Source organism: Pan paniscus, chromosome 13 (assembly GCF_029289425.2).
Source record: "Pan paniscus chromosome 13, NHGRI_mPanPan1-v2.0_pri, whole genome shotgun sequence".
Taxonomy (NCBI): domain Eukaryota; kingdom Metazoa; phylum Chordata; class Mammalia; order Primates; family Hominidae; genus Pan; species Pan paniscus.
Window position 1 is genome coordinate 26,933,227 of NC_073262.2, and position 22,645 is coordinate 26,955,871.

A 22,645-nucleotide genomic window follows, 5' to 3' on the forward strand; every position below is an offset into this window, starting at 1 on the left:
GGGTTCAAATTTCCACATTAGCTTTGGTGGTGATAAAGAAACCAAATCCAAATTATAGCATGACCAAAGTGAGGTCAGACTTTTCAAGAATTAAGTTCTGATCTGTTGGCTTTTCACTTGCACATTTTCACTTTCTCCTTTGTTTTTTGTATTGTTTACAAAAATATACATTTTCTAATACAGATAACCCAGACATGTCAGTCTTAAATGCACTCTTAATATGACCACTTGTATGGTTTGTTTATGTCTCAGTCAACTTACTTTATAATGAGTAAATACCAAAACTATTTTCCCTAAAAAGCTGGGTTTCAGCTAGTATCCATTAGACTTTGGTGTTTTTTTATTATGTCCAGCATGTTATACTAACACTGCTGCAATATCTGGTGAGCATCATGTTTTTAAAATTTTATGTTAAAACACATTTTATGTTTGTAACATGTTTAAAAGTTAAAATAGAATTTTAGCATCATAATTTACACTTAGAAATTTATATATTCAAATTGTAAAGTACAAGATTTGATTTAAATGTGCAAGAAAATTTTTAAAGTTACAAACATAATATACATTCAGTATAAAAGTGATTAAAAAATGAAAATTACCTATAACCTTTGCACCCAGAAATAATTCCAAGATGCTAATATGTGTAATATTAGTCTTTTTAAACTATGTTTTTATACATTTAATGGCAGCATGGGATCATAGAGCTTTGTCATGTACTTTGAGAAGAAGTAATCATAGATAACATGTTTTCATTATATTAAATACTTACAAAATAACAATATGTTTGTTTGCTTTATATTGCAAGAGTCTCTTCTCAACCATTAGGAATTATGCTCTTGAATAGTGTGATGATTGGTGTTGACAAAGAAAGATAAGATATAAAAAATTTTCTTACTTTGGTATATAAATGTTCTTGAAATGTCTTATTTCTTTAAAAACGACAAACATATGAATAAATTCATTCTTTGTTTTGTACATTCTATGGATTTTGATAAATATATAATGATCCATTATTACAGTATCATTCAGAATAATTTCATTGCCCTAAAAATCTCATGTTCCATACTTCTCTTTCCTTGACAACCACTGATCTTTTAGTGAAAAGATCACTAAAACATCTATTTCTGTAGTTTCGCCTATTCCAGAATATCATATAGTTGGAAACATACAGTAGGTAGTCTCTTCAGATTGGCTTCTTTCACTTAGCAGTATACATCTAAGTTTCCTTCATGTCTTTTCATGGCTTTATTTCTTTTACATGCTGAGTAAGATTCCATTGTATGGATGTACCACAGTTTGTTTATCCATTCACATATTGAAGGACACTCTTGCTTACTTCCAAGTTTTGGCAATTATAAATAAAACTGCTATAAACAGGAAGGTACAGGTCTTTGTGTGGACCTGTCTTCAACTCATTTGGGTGTAACCAGGGTACATGATTGCTAGATTATGTAAAACAAATATGTTTAGTTTTATAAGAAGCTGCCAAACTGTTTTCCAAAGGGACTGTGCCATTTTGCTTTCCCATGAGCCATGAATGAGAGTTCCCATTGCTCTACCTTCTCACTAGTATTTGGTATTGTCGTTGTTTTGGATTTAGCCATTGTAATAGGTGTGCAATGGTATCTCATTGTTTGATTATGTAATTCCCTATTGACATATGATGTTGAGCATCTTTTCATATGCTTATTTGCCACCTGTGTATCTTATTTGGTGAGATGTTTATTTGGATGCCAATTTTAAACTGGGTTATTTCCTTGTTGAGTTCTTTGTATATTTTGTGTAACAAAATAAGTGTTTTTCACATATTTTATCCCCATGTGTATTTTGTGTTTTAATTTTCTTAGTAGTGCCAATTGGTAGAGCAGAAGTTTTTAATTTTAATGAAGTCTAAATCAATTTTTTATTTTCTTTCATGGATTGTACTTTCAGTGTTGTATCTAAAAACACATGGCCATAACCAAGGTCACCTAGATTTTCTTTTGTGTTACATTTTTGGAGTTTTGTTTGTTTTTTGAGATGGAGTCTCACTCTGTCACCAGGCTTGAGTGCAGTGGCACAATCTTGGCTCACTACAACTTCCACCTCCCGGGTTCAAGTGGTTCTCCTGCCTCAGCCTCCCAAGTAGCTGGAACTACAGGCACACACCACCATGCCCAGCTAATTTTTGAATTTTTAGTAGAGACGGGGTTTCACCACATTGGCCAGGATGGTCTCAGATCTCTTGACCTCATGGTCCACCAGCCTCTGCCTCCCAAAGCACTGGGATTACAGGCGTAAGCCACCGCACCTGGCCTGTTTTTTGTTTTTTTTTTTTTGAGATGGAGTCTTGCTCTGTCGCCCAGGCTGGAGTGCAATGGCGTGATCTCGGCTCACTGCAACCTCCGCCTCCTGGGTTCAAGCGATTCTCCTGCTTCAGCTTCCCGATGTGTCTGGAATTTATTCCTTCCATTGGGTTCTTGGTCTCGCTGACTTCAAGAATGAAGCCGCAGACCCTCGCAGTGAATGTTACAGCTCTTAAAGATGGTGTGTCTGGAGTTTGTTTGTTCAGATGTTCAGATGTGTCCGGAGTTTCTTCCTTCCAGTGGGTTCGTGGTCTCGCTGACTTCGGGAGTGAAGCAGCAGACCTTCGCAGTGAGTGTTACAGCTCTTAAAGGTAGCGCGTCTGGAGTTGTTTGTTCCTCCCAGTGGGTTTGTGTCTTGCTCACTTGAGGAATGAAGCCGCAGACCGTCCTGGTGAGTGTTACAGCTCATAAAGGCAGTGCGGACCCAAAGAGTGAGCAGCAGCAAGATCTATTGTGAAGAGCGAAAGAACAAAGCTTCCACAGCGTGGAAGGGGACCCCAGCAGGTTGCCACTGCTGGCTCGGGTGGCCAGCTTTTATTCCCTTATTTGGCCCCACGCACATCCTGCTGATTGGTCCATTTTACAGAGCGCTGAGTGGTGCGTTTTTACACAGTGCTGATTGGTGCGTTTACAATCCTTTAGCTAGACACAGAGTGCTGATTGGTGCATTTACAATACTTTAGACACAGAGTGCTGATTGGTGTGTTTTTATAGAGTGCTGATTGGTGCATTTACAATCCTTTAGCTAGACACAGAATGCTGAGTGGTGCATTTTTACAGAGTGCTGATTGGTGCATTTACAGTCCTTTAGACACAGAGCGCTGATTGGTGCGTTTTTATAGAGTGCTGATTGGTGCATTTACAATCCTTTAATCCACAGAGCGCTGAGTGGTGTGTTTTTTTATTGAATGCTGATTGGTGCATTTACAGTCCTCTAGCTAGACAGAAAAGTTGTCCAAGTCCCCACTCGACCCAGGAAGTCCAGCTGGCTTCACCTGTCACCAAGTAGCTGGGATTACAGGCGCCCGCCACAATGCCCAGCTAATTTTTGTATTTTTAGTAGAGACAGGGTTTCACCATGTTGGTCAGGCTGGTTTCGAACTCCTGACCTCAGGTGATCCACCTGCCTTGGTGTCCCAGAGTGCTGGGATTAGAGGCGTGAGCCACTGTGCTCGGCCATTTTTGGAGTTTTATAGTTTTGCATTTTATATTTAGGTCTGTGATCCATTTTTAGATTTTTTGTGTGTGAAAGTTGTAAGATCTGTGTCAATTCATGTTTTGGCATGTGTATGTCTAGTTTTTCCATTACCATTTGTTGCAAAGATTGTTCTTTTCTCCATTGAATTGCCTTTGTTTATTCGTAAAAGACCAGCTGACTATGTTTATGTGGGCCTATTTCTGGGCTCTGTTTTGTTCCCTTGATTTGTCTGTTCTTTCACCATTATCACACTGTATTGATTAGTATAGTTTTATAATGTCTTGAAGTTGGGTAGGTTTTGTCCTCCAACTTTGTTCTCCTTTGGTATCGTGTTGGTTCTCCTGGGTCTTTCTGTGTATACTTTAAAATCAGTTTGTCATATCCACAAAATAACTATCTAGAATTTTGATTGGGATTGCATTGAATTTATAGATCAAGGTTGGAAGAACTGACATTTAACAATATGAATTTTTTCTACTCTTGAATGATCTCATTTATTTAGACTTTCTTTGATTTCTTGAATCAGAGTTTTATAGTGATCCTCATAGAGATCTTGTACATATTTTGTTAGATTTATATCTACATTTTTGGTGAGTGTTTTTTGTTGTTGTTGCTAATGTATATGGTATTATTTTAATTTCTAATTTCAGTTGTTCATTACTGATACATAGGAAAGAAGTTGACAATTTGTATATTAACCTTGTATCCTGCAACCTTTCTACAGTAGTTTATTAGTTCCAGTGATTTTGTTGTTATTTTGGGATTTTCTACGTGCATAATCATAGCATACTATTGGGACAAAGAATGATGAGAAAAGGTATATAAAGAATGATAAAAATATAATAAAACAGTATATTTGAGCCTATTTCTTCATATTGATCATCAATTATTGTCCCATTGATAGCCTTTTAACTTTGGGGAGTAAAAGGGATTGCAGAAAAGGATGAAGGTAGGGTACCAAAGTTCTAAGCCATATAATGCTGTCTTTTTTAAGCCCCCAACCCCCTAATTTTTAGCTCTCCTTTTCCCACCCAAAAAGCACAACTGTCTAAAAATCCTATTTCATTGTAAATGTCAACTGACATTTCCATTTATCCTTGCAAGATTACCTAAGCATGCTGATGGGGGGGGATGGACAACATATTCATTAGCAAAACAGAATTGGAGAATATCGTTTCGTTGACTCTAGAATTTAGTCTCCTGTGCTTTCTGCATAAGCTGAAGGGTCTCATTAGAAACAATGTATTATTCCTAAAAGTTTTTAGAGAAAATTTTAAGATTTTTCTAGGATAATTTCTAGGGTAATTTCTAGCAATTCTTAAATAATTTATCTCTAAAGCAATGTTATTTTCAGTTTTTTTTCCTTCCAAAAATAGTTTAATATTTACTAATTAATTTACTGGAGTTGTAGCATATTGTAGGGGCCAAGAACAAACTTCCCTTTCAGCCTCTGAAGGTTCTTTGAAAATCAGCTGAAAAAAGGCAGATTAATAGGAGAAAGGGCATATGATTTTATTTGATCTTGGTGTTATGTGACATGGGAGCCTTCAGAATAAAGACCTAAAGATATAGGAGAAAACTGTCCATCGGTATGCTTAGGTTCAGCAAAGTCTGGACAGCCATGTACTGAGTGGGGAAACCCAGCAAGGCCTGCCTGTCTGTATAGATTCTTCTTGGCCTCTCTGTGCAGCATTCTTTCCTTCCGGGTATGGAACAGCACCCTTTCTGGAATGGGGGTCCTATGACCTACAATCAAACAGAATAGGTCAGATATTTCTTTATGGTTAGTTTTTACACAGAAAGATGAGGGCAGGGAACATTAGAGTAATATATTTAGGTTCTGTGGCTGGCTTTGGGGAAAGGGAGTTCTGGTTTCTGTTAACTACCTTGGGGACGAGGGATGGTAGTTTCAGTGGCTAGCCTCAGGAGAATGAGAGGCCAGAGACAGGAAGTTAGGAGATGGTCAGAGAGAGCTACTTTGGAGGACTTTATTTTGGAGTATCATTTCCTGAGCCCTAGCAGTATCATACTTACATTTAAGTAAACTCAAGTCTGTAAACGTGGCAAAGGAAAAATTTATTTGAATAGTGGATAGTATTCTATTCATTATTCTTCTCAAATGAACATATACCCTGAAGTAATTGATATTGCAAGAAAGTACAGTTCTGTAATTTATGTGTAGTTTGGGGCTTTTCAAGGAAAATTTGTCTACATGTGCCTTCTCACCCACCAATTTTAGTGCCCTAGTCTTAAATCTTGTGTCCCATATAATGCAACCATCCTTCACAAAAATGATATTTTTGTCAGGGGCAGTACCTCACACTTGTAATCCCAGCTATTTAGGAGGCTGAGTCAGGAGGATTGCTTGAGGCCAGGAGTTCATGACTTCAGTGAGCTATTATCGTGCCACTGCCCTAGTTGACAGAGGGAAGCCCCATCTCTTAAACCAAAAACAAAAAAAAGTTTTCATTGATTCAAGTGTCTGTCGCCCTTATACTATTTATCCATCCAAGTAAACACATTAGCTTGGATTCACAAGCTTAAATCCTGAAGGTAGCCTACTTCCATGTGCTCAGAGAACATAGACTACTGTTGATCACTATAATATTTAAGATGTAAGGTAGTTATGTCAGTGCCAGTAAGATCATATAATGCATTTCCAAAGCTTCTAAAGGATTTCTAAATAGGTTGCAAATTTGTGTTAGTTCTTTTGTTAGCCTATATAATTCAGAAGTAAATGCATTTTATTTTAAGACGTATACTTTAAAGAAGTCCTCCAACTAGTATTTCTTTTTTATTCATTCATCAACACTACTGCAGAATTGATACTTTGTATCATTTACAAGGTGTATTCCATGGTTAATAATCAAAACAACTGTAGTAATGTCTTTTTTTCATTTTGTGAGACGGAGTCTTGCTCTGTCTTGCCTTGGTTGGAGTGCAGTGGTGCAATCTCCGCTTACTGCAGCCTCCGCCTCCCCGGTTCAAGCGATTCTCCTGTCTCAGCTTCCCGAGTATCTGGGATTACAGGTACGCACCACGACACCTGGCTAATTTTGTATTTTTAGTAGAGACGGGGTTTCACCATGTTGTCTAGTCTGGTCTCAAACTCCTGAACTCAGGTGATCCACCCGCCTCAGCCTCCCGAAGTGCTGGGATTACAGGTGTGAGCCACCATGCCCGGCCAACTGTAGTAATTTCTAAATGTCTTTCTTTACTGAACATATCATAGTATAAACTCTCTGATTATCCTTCTGGGGGTTGTTTATTTCATAACTATTGACCTCCCATGTTCTTGAAAACAACTTTATTGGCTTATTCATGAATATCAAGGCTCTAATAGGTACTTTATAAAGTAAGTACACTTATTAAAAGATATATATGTATGGGGTGCGGTGGCTCACGCCTGTAATCCCAGCAGCACTTTGGGAGGCTGAGGTGGGCGGATCACCAGGTCAGGAGTTCGAGACCAGCCTGGCCAATACGGTGAAACCCCATCTCTACTAAAAATACAAAAATTAGCCAAGCGTGGTGGCGCATGCCTGTAATCCCAGCTACTCAGGAGGCTGAGGCAGGAGAATCGCTTGGACCCTGGAGGCGGAGGTTGCAGTGAGCTGAGATGGTACCACTGCACTCCAGCCAGGCGACAGAGTGAAAGTCCAGCTCAAAAAAAAAAAAAAAAGATATATATGTATATATGTTTATATTCATATGTGTGTATATATATGTATGTGTGGTTGTGTGTGTCTGTGTATATATGATTCCAGACATACTGCCATGTGCTAGTGAAGATTACTGAAATTCAGAGGTTAGAGAGAACATGGCTTTTCTGGAGAATTGCAAGCCTTTTCAATTATTTAATCAGTTTAAGTACCAAGACATTATAAAATATTTTTCTTCATTTTAATATCAATGAGAAAATATCATGGCATCATATTACTTAACTAAAGGTTATCAAACCTTGGAATCATTTAATCTGAATGTCTCCTTAAGTAAATTGTGTCCTTTTAATATTCACTGGCAACAAATGAGGAGAAAAAAAAGATTTTACAAAACTGTCAGTAATTATCACGGTTTATTCACCTGTGGTCCAAAAGTTGATTTGTGTGGAATTATTCTTCAGCTCTGGAGAACTCAAGGAAACATCTCACCAGAGGCTGTGCCCCAACTTGATATAGATAGCATTTTTGAGCTGATCTCTTTAGGAAGAACTAACAGAGTTTACTTATTTTCTAACTTGGAATATATATCAGTATTGGCCCTTATTTCTCCCCACCCTCAACCATTCTTTTAACTCTATTTTAATCTTTACCTCTGTACAAACAATCCAACTGGGGGAGAAAAAAGAATGAAAACTAATTCTGATGGACTGAAAAACAGCTTAAATGTATTTTTCTTGCCTCAGTTTCATCTCAAAGGGCAGTAACAAAACATGGAAACCACCTTCAAATTTCTCCTAAAATACCTTTCATTTTACGTTATTTGACTGTTTAGCTAGCAAATCAAGAACATTTTATCGAACTGAAGAGAGGCAAAGTTCTGAAATTTTGTCCATACTTACCTATCTTTGAGAAATGTCAGCCGTGTGAAGTTAGGTCCTAGGTAAACAGTAATAGAATTTGTATTTTAACTTTTTTCTAATAAAGGGAGTGGGGTAGTGGTATTGTTTTCGGTGTTTTCTTCTGCCACCATCTGGAAAGAAAGCAGTATTAAACATCTTTTTAAACATCTTAGTAAACTAAGAGTTCTTTTCACAAAGTAATGCCCCCATCTGCTGGAGCTGTAAGGTTTTGCCTCAAAGTAAGGGTGTTAAAGAAAATAATACATGATCATTTGTGTATTTTTGAATTATATTTTCTAGTCTCATCCACCAATTTTACCATGGTTTTTGTAGGAGTTGTTAGCCAATTTCATCTTCTCTTGATGTGTTAGTTCTTATTCCAAACTAAGAAAAACTTGATATAAATTAGTGTTCTTGGAAAGTGGTGCATGGTTTTTGTTTCTTGTTGTTGTTGTTCCTATTGTTGTTGTTTTTGAGATGAGTCTCGCCCTGTTGCCCTGGTGGGAGTGCAGTGTTGGCGATCTTGGCTCACTGCAACCTCCGCCTCCTGGGTTCAAGCAGTTCTCCTGCCTCAAGTCTCCTGAGTAGCTGGGATTACAGGCACGTGCCACCACACCTGGCTAATTTTTGTATTTTTAGTAGAGATGGAGTTTCACCATGTTGGCCAGGCTCATCTCAAACTCCTGACCTCAAGTGATCTGCCCACCTCAGTCTCCCAAAGTGCTGGGATTACAGGTGTGAGCCACTGCGCCTAGCCGAAAAGTGGTATGTTTTTATATTTTTAACAAATGGGTATGAGAAAACAAAAAATGCTCAGAACAGTCTGAGCTCTGAGGTATGCAGGCCCAGAGAGATGCGAGTAGTATGGGACTTCAGTTATGCCCCCATACTCCACCCCAACTCCCTACCCCCTGCCACTCTGTAGCCAATGGATAGTTTGTTATTTTAATGTAGATTCTTGGTGAACAACTCAGAGCGTGCCTTTTTATTTTTCTTTTTCTCTTTAAAAATCTACCTAATATATACCTAATATACCTAATGCTGGATGACGAGTTGGTGGGTGCAGCGTACCAGCATGGCACTTGTATACATATGTAACTAACCTGCACAATGTGCACATGTACCCTAAAACTTAAAGTATAATAAAAAAATAAAAAAATAAAAAAAAATAAAATAAAAAAATAAAAAAAATAAAAATCTACTTGTTACTGCTGCTAATGAGCATATTCAGGGCAACTTGAATCTATGCTCCTTGGTTGCAACCCTCAAGCTTGGCCCAAATGAACTCTCTATGTATGTTATTAATTTTGCCTCAACTTCTTTCCTTTTAGGTCAACACATATAAAACTTACATTATTTACAGAAATATTTGTGAATAGAATAAAAAGTTATGTTTATAAATGTTTTAAGTGTATAGATATGAGAATTTTTATAGGTAATACCTAATTTTTGGCTATAAAATCAGTGTTGGAAACATTTTCAAAATGCCCTATAACACAAATTTCTTCTAAAAAGCAGTTTCTTTCCTACTTTTATTTTAAAATTCCAGATGAAGTAAATCTTTTTTTTTTTTTTTTTTTTTTTGCTTTTTGTTTTTTATTTACTAAGCAGCATGCTGTTGACAGGCAGCCATTTTTCATTCCAGGAAAAAGCTGCAGTTGGAACAGCTGAGATTATTTCACTTACATTTTAAAAATAATAACATCTTTAAATTCAGCAAGTGAGGCTGGGCGTGGTGATTCAGGCCTGTAATCCCAACTGAGGCCAAGGTGGGTGGATCACCTGAGGTCAGGAGTTCGAGACCAGCCTGGCCAACATGGTGAAACCCCCATCTCTACTAAAAATGCAAAAATTAGCCAGGCGTGGTGGCACATGCCTGTAATCCCAGCTCCTATCTCCTGAGGCAGGAGAATAGCTTGAACCCAGGAGGCGGAGGTTGCAGTGAGCCAAGATTGCAACATTGCACTCCCACCAGGGCGACAGAGCGAGATTCTGTCTCAAAAAAAAAAAAAAAAAATTCAGTAAGTCAGCTGGATTCAGTAATGTCTCCAAACTGGATTCATATACCTACATTGTGTATTAATGAGCTGAAAGTAAATGAATATGTGATGGTGCCACTCGGAACCCCTTCTAGTTATTGATCTTGAACTCTTCCCTTTCCTTAGGGCTTCTGGGTTGAGTAACATGACTTGACCTGCTGATACAGAGACCAAGTAAAATTTGTCAATGTATATATTAAATACTAGTTAAGTTTAATTTAGCTCTTATTTTTTGGATAGATATTTATAGGTAAACATATTACAATACTTTCTTTTTTTTTTTTTTTTGAGACAGAGTCTCGCTCTGTTGCCCAGGCTGGAGTGCAGTGGCTCTATCTTGGCTCACTGCAAGCTCCGCCTCCCGGGTTCACACCATTCTCCTGCCTAAGCCTCCCAAGTAGCTGGGACTATAGGCGCCGGCCACCACACCTGGCTAATTTTTTGTATTTTTAGTAGAGATGGGGTTTCATCATGTTAGCCAGGATGGTCTTGATCTCCTCACCTCATGATCTGCCTGCCTCGGCCTCCCAAAGTGCTGGGATTACAGGTGGGAGCCACTGTGCCCGGCCTACAATACTTTCTTATTCCAGAGGGTTATTTTGCACCAGCCACCTTACTGACCATTTATATGAAAGATAGGAAAAATTGTTTGTTGTTACCTCTTTGACCTGTGCTTGGACAACTTTGAAACTAAATAAATAGGACATGTTCACACCTGTTTTCTCCTTAAATGCTTTTTTTTGGGTACACAGTGTTACAGCTCCTGGCGTTGTAATTACTAGTAAGATGCTCATAATACTAGAGTACTTTTGATTATCCAGCTGAGGTACATGGTTCTTTTTCTTAAACAATTTGATCCACTAATTCTTATTTTTGTTTTTTTACCTTATGGTAGCTGTAGAAAAAATAATTTAAAATGTTACTTTGTGTGTGTGTGTGTGTGTATATATATATATATATACATACACACATACATATATATATCTATATATGGAAAGTTCTTGTTGTTTTAAATGACAAATATTATGAAATAGAGCCCATTTTGGTTGAAAAAGTATGTGTGTGTGTAGGCAGGCCACATTTTTAACCTAATAAAAATTATAGGAATTGCTGGACTTTAGATATTTATTAAACCCAAGAGATTTTTTTTTTTTTAAAGATCTCAATCTTAGGTTAAAAAAAGTTTCAAGCTGCTCAAGGTGTTGACCCAGCTACTTAGGAGGCTGAGACGGAAGGATCTCTTGAGCCCAGGAATTCAAATCCAGCTTGTGCAATACAGTGAGACCCTGGGTCTAAAAAGAAAATAGTTTTAAGTTCCTTTTTTACACTTCATGTTTTAAGTTTAGACATTTTCTTTCTACTCTGAAGAATGAAATTAGCAACCTTATGCATTCATGCCACTTTTTTTTCATTTTTTTGTTGAATGATTATTTTCACTGTGTAACAACTTATGTTTCCACCTGCTACTATAATTATTTACCTTTTTTTGGTTTTAGTTTCTTATTTTAGTGGATTCAAAGGTCACTAGTGTGTGTGTGTGTGTGTGTGTGTGTGTGTGTGTATATGTATACAATTGTGTTTTTAATTATGCTTTAGTTGGCTGGATTTTGTCGTTGAGTTCCCCATATCCCCCTGCAACACACACACTCCACACAAGGCTTTATTGGCTCTGTGTACTAAATAAGTTCATTCTTATTTGATAAGGCTATACCTGTTACCTTTATATGTGAGTGACATCTTTGCTAGCTATGAGTCTTGGTCTCTCTCTCAGAACTTTGTAGATATTATGACACCATATTTTAGCATTTTTTTCTCCCTTGTAGGTGTTTTTCAGGCTGAGTCCCAGTGAATTCTTTTTTTTAGGCTTGAAATTTAATAATTGAATTACAATTTTTATCAGTTTTCTTCTTTTCATATTTGATACATTGATGAGAGTTTAGGAGATTTTATTGATGCAAGTATAGCTTTTAAGAGTGAGGTTAAAGTTAGGAACTATGGAGAACTCCTGTAGAATTTTCTAGGCTTGTTTATTATTAACTTGTCTCTTTGTTTAGTTACTGCTAAAGTTTTTCTGTTTAACAGTTTTTTGTTTTGCTTTATTAGAGGAGAAAGATTCTCTGATTCCATTTTTTACCATTTTATCTGCACAATTCCTAATTAAAATTCCAGAGTTTCTGTACGAAACATGTATTCCTTTTTAGCGATGGGAAGAAAGTTTATGATGTTAAAAATAAAGATGTCTACAGAAAAAAATACAAATTGTACATATAGACATTCAAAGAGAAGTGAATTGTCGGTATTGAACATCTGTTATAATAACCGTATTCTTTCAGAATGTATTCCTCTGCTATGTTTTGTCTCCTAAAGAAGAGCCCAGTGATGATTTTGATGAACTTTCTGATGTTTGCAGGGTTTTTTTTCATGCCAGTTGAGACTAACCAACCTCTGATTGGGAGTCAATAGACCTAACAGCTACTGCTGCTGTTAAGTAAGCTATGTCATCTTGGGCAGGTCATTTAAAATCTTGTGTTTGTTTTTACTTCTATAGGTAGTACTATGTGTTTTTTGAGGTCCCTTTCTTTACTGACCCTATGAGTGTATCCCTTGTTTTATGCGGATACTGCCTTATCTGTGGGAGATACATATGTACACACACATATACACATATGTATTATCCCAACAAGAACGTAAGTTTTTTAAACATAGAGACCAAATTTTATATTTCTCATCTTTTCCATAGTGCTTGTCACAGAGCCTTGTAATAAGTAAACGCTAAAAAGTTAGGTTAAATTGATTGAGAAGGTCTGGCATTGACTTGTAGCTACTTGGTTGTCTTATTAACTACAGTTTATGTAGATTAAACATTTTATTTAATCCTTTTTCAAAATATGTTCATTTTCTATATCATTTGTAATGTCATTCCAGTAAAAATTTGTCTTTCAGTTTAGTGAAAATACATCTTTAAGCAATGCTGGAAACTAAAACCATGAACTCATTTATATATGTATCTATTACCCATACAGAAACACATGTATGGAAATTGAGCAGATATGCCAATCTGTGGTGCTTGGTCATGTTTCATTAATCATGAATTGTTATCACAGCTTAACTCAGCATCATCAGAAAATTTATATCCTGTTTACATTGCTGACAGTAGCAAGTTGAGTGTGTACAGTCTGTTGCATGAAAGGACTTGTGAGTGACTTATGACAACAGTATTATTTAGGTGAAGCAATAATGTGTTGAAAACATATTTTGTATTAATCACCTAATATATTCAACATATATTAATATACTTTGAAACATATATTTGAAACTTACCCATTCAACAATAATTTATTGAGCAACTTATTTTCAGATGGAGTTGGTGTGGTATTCCAAATCAAGTCTCATGTGTGTGCCCTTGTAAGATTTGATAATTCTGAATTCTTGTAAGAAGCTATTCTAAGTTAGTTGTAATATGCTCATAATATAGATAGAAGTTGTATACCATTGCTAGTCAGCAAGCAGAGAGGTATTTGGTAAATTGACCAAACTTCAAATTTGACATGAAGGACTGTCACCAGGAGTTCATCCAGGTTGCTTCTCCCACAAAGTTTAGGATTATGTTAGTCTAAAAAACAGTGATTAGAACTAACCTAAGATGAGGAGCTTAAGTTAGTTGTGCAAACTAAATGGAGGGCTTTTATGTTCTATTTCTAAGGTAGGAAAACATTTGACATCTGAATGGCTATTGAGCTATATGTAGGAATAAGTTGTTAGTGTCAGCTATTTTCTAATTCTGTCTTTAGATGTTAAGAGAGTTTACTAAGGCTGGGCACGGTGGCTCACGCCTGTAATCCCAGCACCTTGGGAGGCCGAGGCAGGCGGATCACGAGGTCAGGAGATCGAGACTATCCTGGCTAACATGGTGAAACCCCGTCTCTACTAAAAATACAAAAAATTAGCCGGGCATGGTGGCAGGCGCCTGTAGTCCCAGCTACTCGGGAGGCTGAGGGAGGAGAATGGTGTGAACCCGGGAGGTGGAGCTTGCAGTGAGCCGAGATAGCGCCACTGCACTCCAGCCTGGGCAACAGAGCGAGACTCTGTCTCAAAAAAACAAAAAAACAAAAAAAACAGAGAGTTTGCTGAATAGTTATCATTATTGTTGGCCAAACAGAGTTAGTCTAAAATACATTATGCAGAATCAGTGTGGTAGACAAAGAGGCTCTGAGTGAGGGTTTGGATCTGAGGAAGGTATCATGAGAAAGAAGGGTTATAAGTACTCATGAAACCTCAAGAGCAGTAAAGGATGTACTTCATAATTTTTAGAATTTATCAACAAGCAACCCTTGGAAAGCATAGGAATGGAGAATTACAATAAATAAGCCACCTCAGTTGAAAAATGGGAGTATGAATATACATGTGATTGAGTCTTGAGATTATTTAGTCATCCTGCTTTAGTTAGCATGTAACTATAAAATTTCAAATACAGATACAGTAAGTAGTGGTCAGTGAATATATTTCAGAATTCATCCCTTCCTTTGTAAAGGTATAGATTGTAGGGGACTTACTGTCATGGGGAAATGCACATAGGCAATTTAGAGAGCAGACAGCTTTAGATGACACATTTTTACAATTCCTATAATTTTTGTCCTTTGTCAATACAGAAGTAAATTTAAAATGGTCAGTAGCTCTCTGATGTATAGTAGTGCTCTGGAACTGCAGTAATGAGAATTTCCTCCATACGCAGTTGACTCTTGAACAATGTAAGGGTTAGGGGTCGAAACACCCCCTCCCTACCGAAAGCAGTTGAAAATCTGCATATAACTTTTGCCTCCCCAAAAACTTAACTGTTAATAGCCTACTTGACTGGAAGCCTTGCTGGTAACATAGTCGATTAATATATATTTTATGTATGTATTATATATTGTATTATTATAATAAAGTAAGGTAAAGAAAAGATATTTAGAAAATATATCTACTATATATAGAAAATATATTTACTATTCATTAAGTTGAAGTGGCTCATTGTAAAGGTCTGCATCCTACTCGTCTTCCTGTTGAGTAGGCTGAGGAGGAAGAGGAGGGGTTGATCTTGTTGCGTAGGGGTAGAAGAGGTGGAGGAGGTAGAAGGGGAGACAAGACAGGTTAGGCACACTGGGTGTAACTAAACAGGTAATTTCTGTCTATCTCTTTTGGTTTCTAATTTCTTTTAAAATGTTTCTATACAGTATCAACCCTTCCTCAACCATTTGCTTTGATTCCAGTACCTGTATCATAGAAGGGTCCATGTCGTAAAAGAAGTCAAGAGTAGTCTTGTATATTCAGAACCATTCTGCCAGATTGTCTAATGTCAGTTTGTTTTCTGGCACTGTTCTGCATCTTTCTCACTGTCTGGCAGTGGTTCAGAAGCATCTATCTCCACCTTGTCTTCTGTTAATTCCTCTGGTGTGGTATCTGTTAGCTCTTGAATTTCTCTAAGACCCATATCTTGAAACACATCACTCCCCACCCTTTTTGCCATGTCTACAATCTCTTTCATGATTTTCTTGATTGGCTTTGTAGTAAATCCTGTGAAGTCATGCACAACATCTGGACATAGATTTCTTCAGCAGAAATTTGTTTCAGTCTTGTTGGCTTTCATGGCTTTTTTGTGACAACAGGGCATCTTCAATGGGATAATCCTCCCAGACTTTCATCATGTTATGTCTGTGGAGGTTTTTGCATAGTGTTGACATTCGTTTCCATAGAGTTCTGTGTGTAATGAACCTTAAAGGTCCCTATGACCCCCTGATCTACAGGCTGAATTAGAGAGTTTGTGTTTGGGGACCAGTGGACCACTTGGACAAAAGCCTTCAGTGTTGAATTCATGGGATTCTGGGTAGCCAGGGGAATTGTCCAATATCAGAAGAACTTCAAAAGGCAGTCCCTTACTGTCTGGGTACTTCCTGACTTCAGTGACAAAGCATCAGTGGAACTAATTCATTAACCCCATTGGCTCATTGAGTGAATCGGTTCCAGTGTTTTGACTATTACGAATAAATTTATCATGAACATACGTGTTACAGGTTTTTGTGTGAACATAAGTTTTTCTGTCAGGTAAGTACCCAAGAGTGCAATTGCTATGTGGCTTGGTAAGAGTATTTGTAGTTTTCTAAGAAACTGCTGTCAAGAAACTTTTCAGAGTAGCCATGCCATTATACATTCCCACCAGTGGTTAAATGAAAGATTCATTTTCTTTACATCCTCACCATCTTTGTGTTATTTTAGCTGCCTTAATCAGTGTGTGGTGGTATCTTACTATGGTTTTACTTTGCATTTTCCTAGCAGATAATGATATTAAACATCTTTGCATATGCTTATTTGCCACCTGCATATCTTTGGTGAAATGTCTACTTATGTATTTTGCCTATTTTCTAATGGGATTCCTTTTTTATTATTGAGTGTTGAGGGTTCTTTAGATACAGATCTTTTGTCAGATATGTGGTTTGCAGGTATTTTCTCCCAGTCTGAAGCTTGTCTCATCTGTACTATTAGAATTGTCTTTGAAATATTCTTTATTATATAGTAGATATTTGACCATTACATGAAGGGGCAAGATGTCAAAATAACCTTTGGACTAAAACTTTATTTACAGTCAAAATTTATGTAGGTTATAAGGTAGATACCGTAGTGGCATGTTTGTTGTTTCTTTTATGAATGCTGGCCCCAAATGAAGAAAAAATGAATTATCTTAATAGCTTACCTGATTTATATATGATGCAAAGGGGCAGATTAGATACCTGCCTTGGAACTGTGGACATTTATTTAGCTTTTTTGAGTAATTCTTTCTTAATTCATGAAGTGGGTAAAAAATATCTTTTAATTCTAACAATACTGTAAGATAGCTAATGTAGTTCTACAAAATAAAACATACTGCAAAAGCCCTTTCTCCTTTTTACATTTTAATTAGTCTTATAATCTAGGAGACAATTATTACATAGTTCTTTGTGATTTTAGATTTTGGCTGATAGTCAAGAGCATCATAAACCAGAGTTGAGGATATTTTATTAGCTAAAAGGGTTTTTCCCTCTCATAACACTGATTAGGAAAAATAAAAAATAGAATAAGATAAAACTTTAGACATAAAAGACTGCTAGAAGGTATCCTAAGACAGCTGAGAAGACCACTTTTCTTCTAAGAAAGAAGATGCTTAAGGGTCAAGACAATAATTGAGTACTCTGTTATTTAATTTTCAATTAGGAAGCCTGGAGCCAGAGGACTTTTGGTGGCTGAGGCCTTAGCTACCTGGCTTACACATTAAGGAGGACACAGATTTGCTTGCTGTCTGTCTGTCAAGGCCTGGCTCAGCTAAGGACCTGTTAACATTTCTAGAGAAGAAAACAGCATTACCATGGTTTGCTTTCTAATTGTCACTATATGAAATTAATAAATGTGAATGTAAAATATATTGGCTGATCTTCCTTCAGGTTATTGAAATGTGTTTGTACTTCTTTTTTTAAAAAAGTTTGCTAAATACGTAACAATTGCATAAGAGTACAACTTATTTGGGTTCAAATCGTTCAAATCCTGGCTCTGCCACTTAGTTGCTTTTTGATGTATATTTTATATGTTTTTTTTTCTAATTGATGAATAAAAATCTTATCCATTTATGGTATACAGCATAATATACCATAATGTTTTAATATAGGTATACATTGTGGAATGACAAAATTAAGCCTATTAATATATCTGTTACCTCACATACCATTTTTTTGTAGTAAGAAAATTTAAAATCTGCTTTCATTCTATGAGTTCCCCTGTTAGAGGTTCCACCAAGTCCCTCCCTTATCCTCAGTTTCACTTTCCATTGTTTCAGCTACTTTTGGTCAGCTGAAGTTCCAAAATATTAAATGGAAAACTCCAGAAATAAATAATTCATGAGTTTTAAATTGCATGCCACTCTGAGTAATGTGATGAAATCTTGCAGTGTCCTGCTCTATCTTGCCTGGGACATACATAATTTCTTTGTCCGCATATCCATGCTGTGTATTGCATGTGTCCCATAATCACTCAGTAGCCATCTAGGTTATCAGATTAAAAGAACATAGTATATAGAGACAGTTGGGTACTATCCATGATTTCAGACATGCGAGGGGCGCCTTGGAATTCATCTCCCATGGATAAGGAGAGACTACTGTATAAATTAGATTATGTGGTGTTTGTCTTTCTGTGCCTGGCTTATTTCAGCTAACAGAATATCTCCCAAATGCATCTATGTTGCTGCAAATGACAGGATTTCTTTTTTGTTTAAGGCTGAGTTAGTGTTCTATTGTGTATATATACCACATCTTCTTTATCTTTTCATCCATTGATGGACACTTAGGTTGATTCCGTATTTTGGCTGTGAATGATGCTGGAGTGTATATGGGAGTGAGGATATATCTTTGACATATTGATTTCGTTTCCTTTGTATATATTGATGGATATTCAGGAGTGGGATTACCGGTTATGTAATTTGACTTCTAATTTTTTCAAGAACCTCCATATTGTTTTCCATAATGATTATACTAATTTACATTTTTACCAACAGTGTACAAGAGTTTCCTTTTTTCATAATCCTCAACAACACTCATCATCTTTTGCCTTTTTTTGACAATAGCCTTCCTAGCAGGTGTGAAATGTTATCTCATTGTGTTTTTGTTTGTACTTCCCTGAAAATCCCTGAAAATTAGTAACACTGAGAATTTTCTCAAATACCTATTTGACATTTTTATGTCCTATGAGAAATCTTTTTGACCATTTTTTAAATTGGGTTGTTTCCTTGCTATTAAGTTTTTGTTGTTGTTGTTTTTGTTTTTGTTTTTTTTAGTTCCTTACACAGTCATCCCTCTGTATCCACATGAAACTGGTTCCAGGACTCCCCTGAGATACCAAAATCTGTAGATGCTCAAGTCCTTTCTATAAATTGGCATGGTATTAGCATATAACCTATACATATCCCATATTCTTTAAATCATCACTAGATTACTTATAATTTCTAATACAATGTAAGTGCTTTGTAAATAGCTATTATAATGTATTGTTTTTTAAATTTATATTAATTTTTATTGTTGCATTTTTTTTCCCCTCTAAATTTTCTCTTAAGTTGGTTGAATCTGCTGATGAGGAGCGACTACATATTTTGGATTTTAACCTGTTAGCAGATGTAAGATTTGCAAATATTTTCACTTATTCTGAAGGTTGTCTCTTCACTCTGTTGATTGAAGCTTTTTAGTTTTATGTCTTTTCATTATTCTTGCTTGTGCTTTTGGAGTCATATCCCAAAAAAATCTTTGCCGAGTCCAGTGTCAAAAAGCTTTCCCCCTGTGTTTTCTTCCCCTGTGTTTCAGGTCTTATGTTTGTCTTTAATCCATTTTTAGTTGATCTTTGTATATGGTGTGCAATAAGGGTTCAATTTCATTCTTCTGCCTGTGGATATCCAGTTTTCCTAACACCATTTCTTGAAGAGACTGTCCTTTCTCCGTTGTGTGTTCTTGGCACTTTTGTTGAACATAAGTCAACTGTAAAAGTATGGATTTATTTCTCGACTCTGTATTCTGGGGTCTGTATGTTTGTTTTTATGCCAGAACCGTGTTGTTTTGAATTATCTTAGTTTTGCACTAGGTATTGAAATCAGGTAGTCTGATACCTCCAGCATTGTTCTTTAGCTCATGATTGTCTTAGCTATTAAATGTCTCTGTGGGTCCATATGAATTTTAGGATTTTTTTCTATTTCTATGAAAAATGTCATTAGAATTTTGATATGGATTACTTTGAACCTTCACTTCCAGTAGTAGGGACATTTTAATAACATTGATTCTTTCAGTCCATGAACATGGAGTATATTTCCATTTATTTGTGTCTTCACTTTCTTTCATCAATATTGTATAGTTTTCAATGACAGACCTTTCCCCTCTTTTGTTACATTTCTTTCTAATTTGTTTTTGATGCTATTGTAATTAGGACTGGTTTTTAATTTTATCAAATAGTTATTAGTGTGGAGAAATCTTATTGATTTTTTATGTTGATTTTGTATCCTGCCACTTTACTGTATGTATTAGTACTAACAGTTTTTTGGTAGAGTCTTAAGGATTTTCTCTATATAAAGTTATGTTATCTGCAAACAGACCATTTAACTTTCTCGTTCTTGATTTGGATGCCTTTTATTTATTTTTTCTTACCTAATTCCTCTGGCTAGGACTTGCAGTACTATATTGAATATAAATGGCCAAAGTGGGCATTCTTGTCATGTTCTTGATCTTAGAGGGAAAGCTTCCAACTTTTTACCTTTGGGGTGTGATGTTAGCTGTGAGTTTGTTATATATGGCCTTTATTGTGTTGAAGTATATTCCTTTTATACCTAATATATTGACAGTTTTTAATCCTGAAGGAATATTGAATTCTGTTAGAAGCTTTTTCTGTATCTGTTGAGTCAGTCATGTGATTTTTGTCCTTCATTCTGTTAATGCATTATATCACATTTATAGATTTACATATGTTGAACCGTCTTTGCATTCCAAAGATAAATCCCACTTGATCATGGTAATTGATCTAATGTACTGTTGAATTAGATTTGCCAGTATTTGTTGAGGATTTTTGCACCTATATTCATCAAGGATATTGGCCTGCTACCGAAACTGTTCACCAAGAGGCCTGGGAAAATTCATGCACACTGGTACCTCTGAAAATAAGTCCACCGTCCTCAGTCCCAACTGCGGACCCTGATAAGACACTTTAACTTGGCTGTGGTCTGAGATCAGTTCAAGACCCACAAGAAGACAAAACTGTCTGAATCCCTGGGTCAAGCTTTCTGAACTTGGTCCTGCATTAGATACTGAAACAGCCCTGAAGCTCAGCTCCTGCCACTGTTGGTTGCAGCCTGAGAGCAACCCTGCCTGCACAAGGAACTGCTAGGAGACTCACCTGTCTGTGCCATCAGTACAGACTTGCCAATCTCTGTCCCATAGCATATGCTGAAAAAGCTCTGAATCGGGGATCCAGCTCCACTCAGCCACAGTCTTACAGAAATCCTGCACAGAAATCCTCCTGTAGTCAGGAGATACATCCTTCTGTGTCCTCAGGACAGGCAGGCAGATTTCAGTCCCACAGCAGGTCCTGAAACAACCCTGAATCTTGGCATAAGCCCCTCTCAGCTGTGGTCAGAGAGCAGTTCTGCCTACCCAGCATCCTGGAGGGAGATGGGGCTGTCCATAGCCCTGCAAACAGGCCACCTGACCTAGGTCCCTCATCAGTCCCTGAAACACCCCTGAAAAGTGGCTCCAGCCCCTCTCAGTACAGCAGGCCCGCTAACCTAAGGACCTGAAGGGAGACATGCAGGTTTGTGACACCTTAGGCCTGAAGACCTAAGGCTTGACTGTAGGCCCTGAAGCAACCCTGTGGCTTAGTTCCAGCCCCACTCAGCTGTGGACTAGGGCAGTACTGCCTGTTAAGGAATCTACTCAGTGATCCAGTAGGAGCCCTCCCAGGTTCCCAGAGAAAGCCAAACCATCCACACACCTGGTAACAGGTCTTTTCTCTGCATATCTTCATCCGCTGTACAGGCCGAGGTCCTAGAAAAAGTCCAGTCCGCCAAGGGACCAGATAGGGTTCATATCCTGCTACAGCCCCTGGTAACAAGGTCCTATCAGGAGGACAGGGCCCTTTCCAAGTCTGAAGCCTGGACCACAGTTGGGGAATCTGTCACGTGAATGAAGATCTGCCCTCCAATTGACTTTTCCAGGTCTTGGGCCCCACTGGGGTTTCACAGACACCTGCCTGAATCTCAAGGCTAACACAAAGACCGTTTTGTCCATGGGTGGCTGTGAAATTATTATTGCTATTTGGGGACACAAGCTGAAGGGCCTCCTATTTCATCTTGCTGCTATCATTCTCGCATTATTATAATGTTAATCATTGGTGATTTGATGATAAGTCAGCTTTTTTTGAGTTTTATGAGTTCTGGCAGTAAAAAAGTTCCAAAATGTCTTTCACTGAGCTAAATTCAGAGTGTTAGCAAAGCTGTGTTCCTTCTGGAGATGAGATGAGACCAGAATACACTTTTTTTAAAAAGTGGTTAACTTGGTTGGATCCAAATCCTGGCTCTTCCATTTATATACTGTTTGATTTTGGTCAACATACTTAGCCTATCTCTGTCTTCTAACCTTAAAAGAGGATTATAATAGTAGTTATTCCACATGATAGTTTTGAGGATTAGATGAGTTGATAAATGCAAAGCATTTGTAACAGTTCCTGATACCTAAGTAAGCACTGCTTAAGCTGTTACTGTCTATCTATTAAAATTTACTCCTATAGGAAATCAGTGCTAAGAAAATTAGGTCTTTTAGTCAAAGGTCTTTTAGTCATTTGTCTATGAGTATGGTACACTTGAGAATTTTACAAAAAAATATAATTTTTTCATTAATTTTTTTTCATTCTAGTTATTCATTGCCAGCTTTGTTTTGGGCATTATGCTACAATGCTTGGAATATAAAAAATCTCA

General features: G+C 37.0%; 1 protein-coding gene across 13 annotated transcripts in view; it reads left to right on the forward strand.

Moving 5' to 3' along the window:
- The window catches only part of ORC4 (origin recognition complex subunit 4), an 87,591-nt gene that overhangs the window by 23,429 nt on the left and 41,517 nt on the right, over positions 1-22,645 (forward strand). For 2 of the 13 annotated variants that reach the window (XM_055108466.1, XM_003816693.7), the window contains exon 2: positions 17,368-17,521. The exons of the other annotated variants lie outside the window; for them this stretch is intronic. The gene's annotated coding sequence lies outside the window, so the exon portion shown is untranslated. The remainder of the gene's footprint in view (positions 1-17,367; positions 17,522-22,645) is intronic. 13 annotated transcript variants of the gene reach the window in all.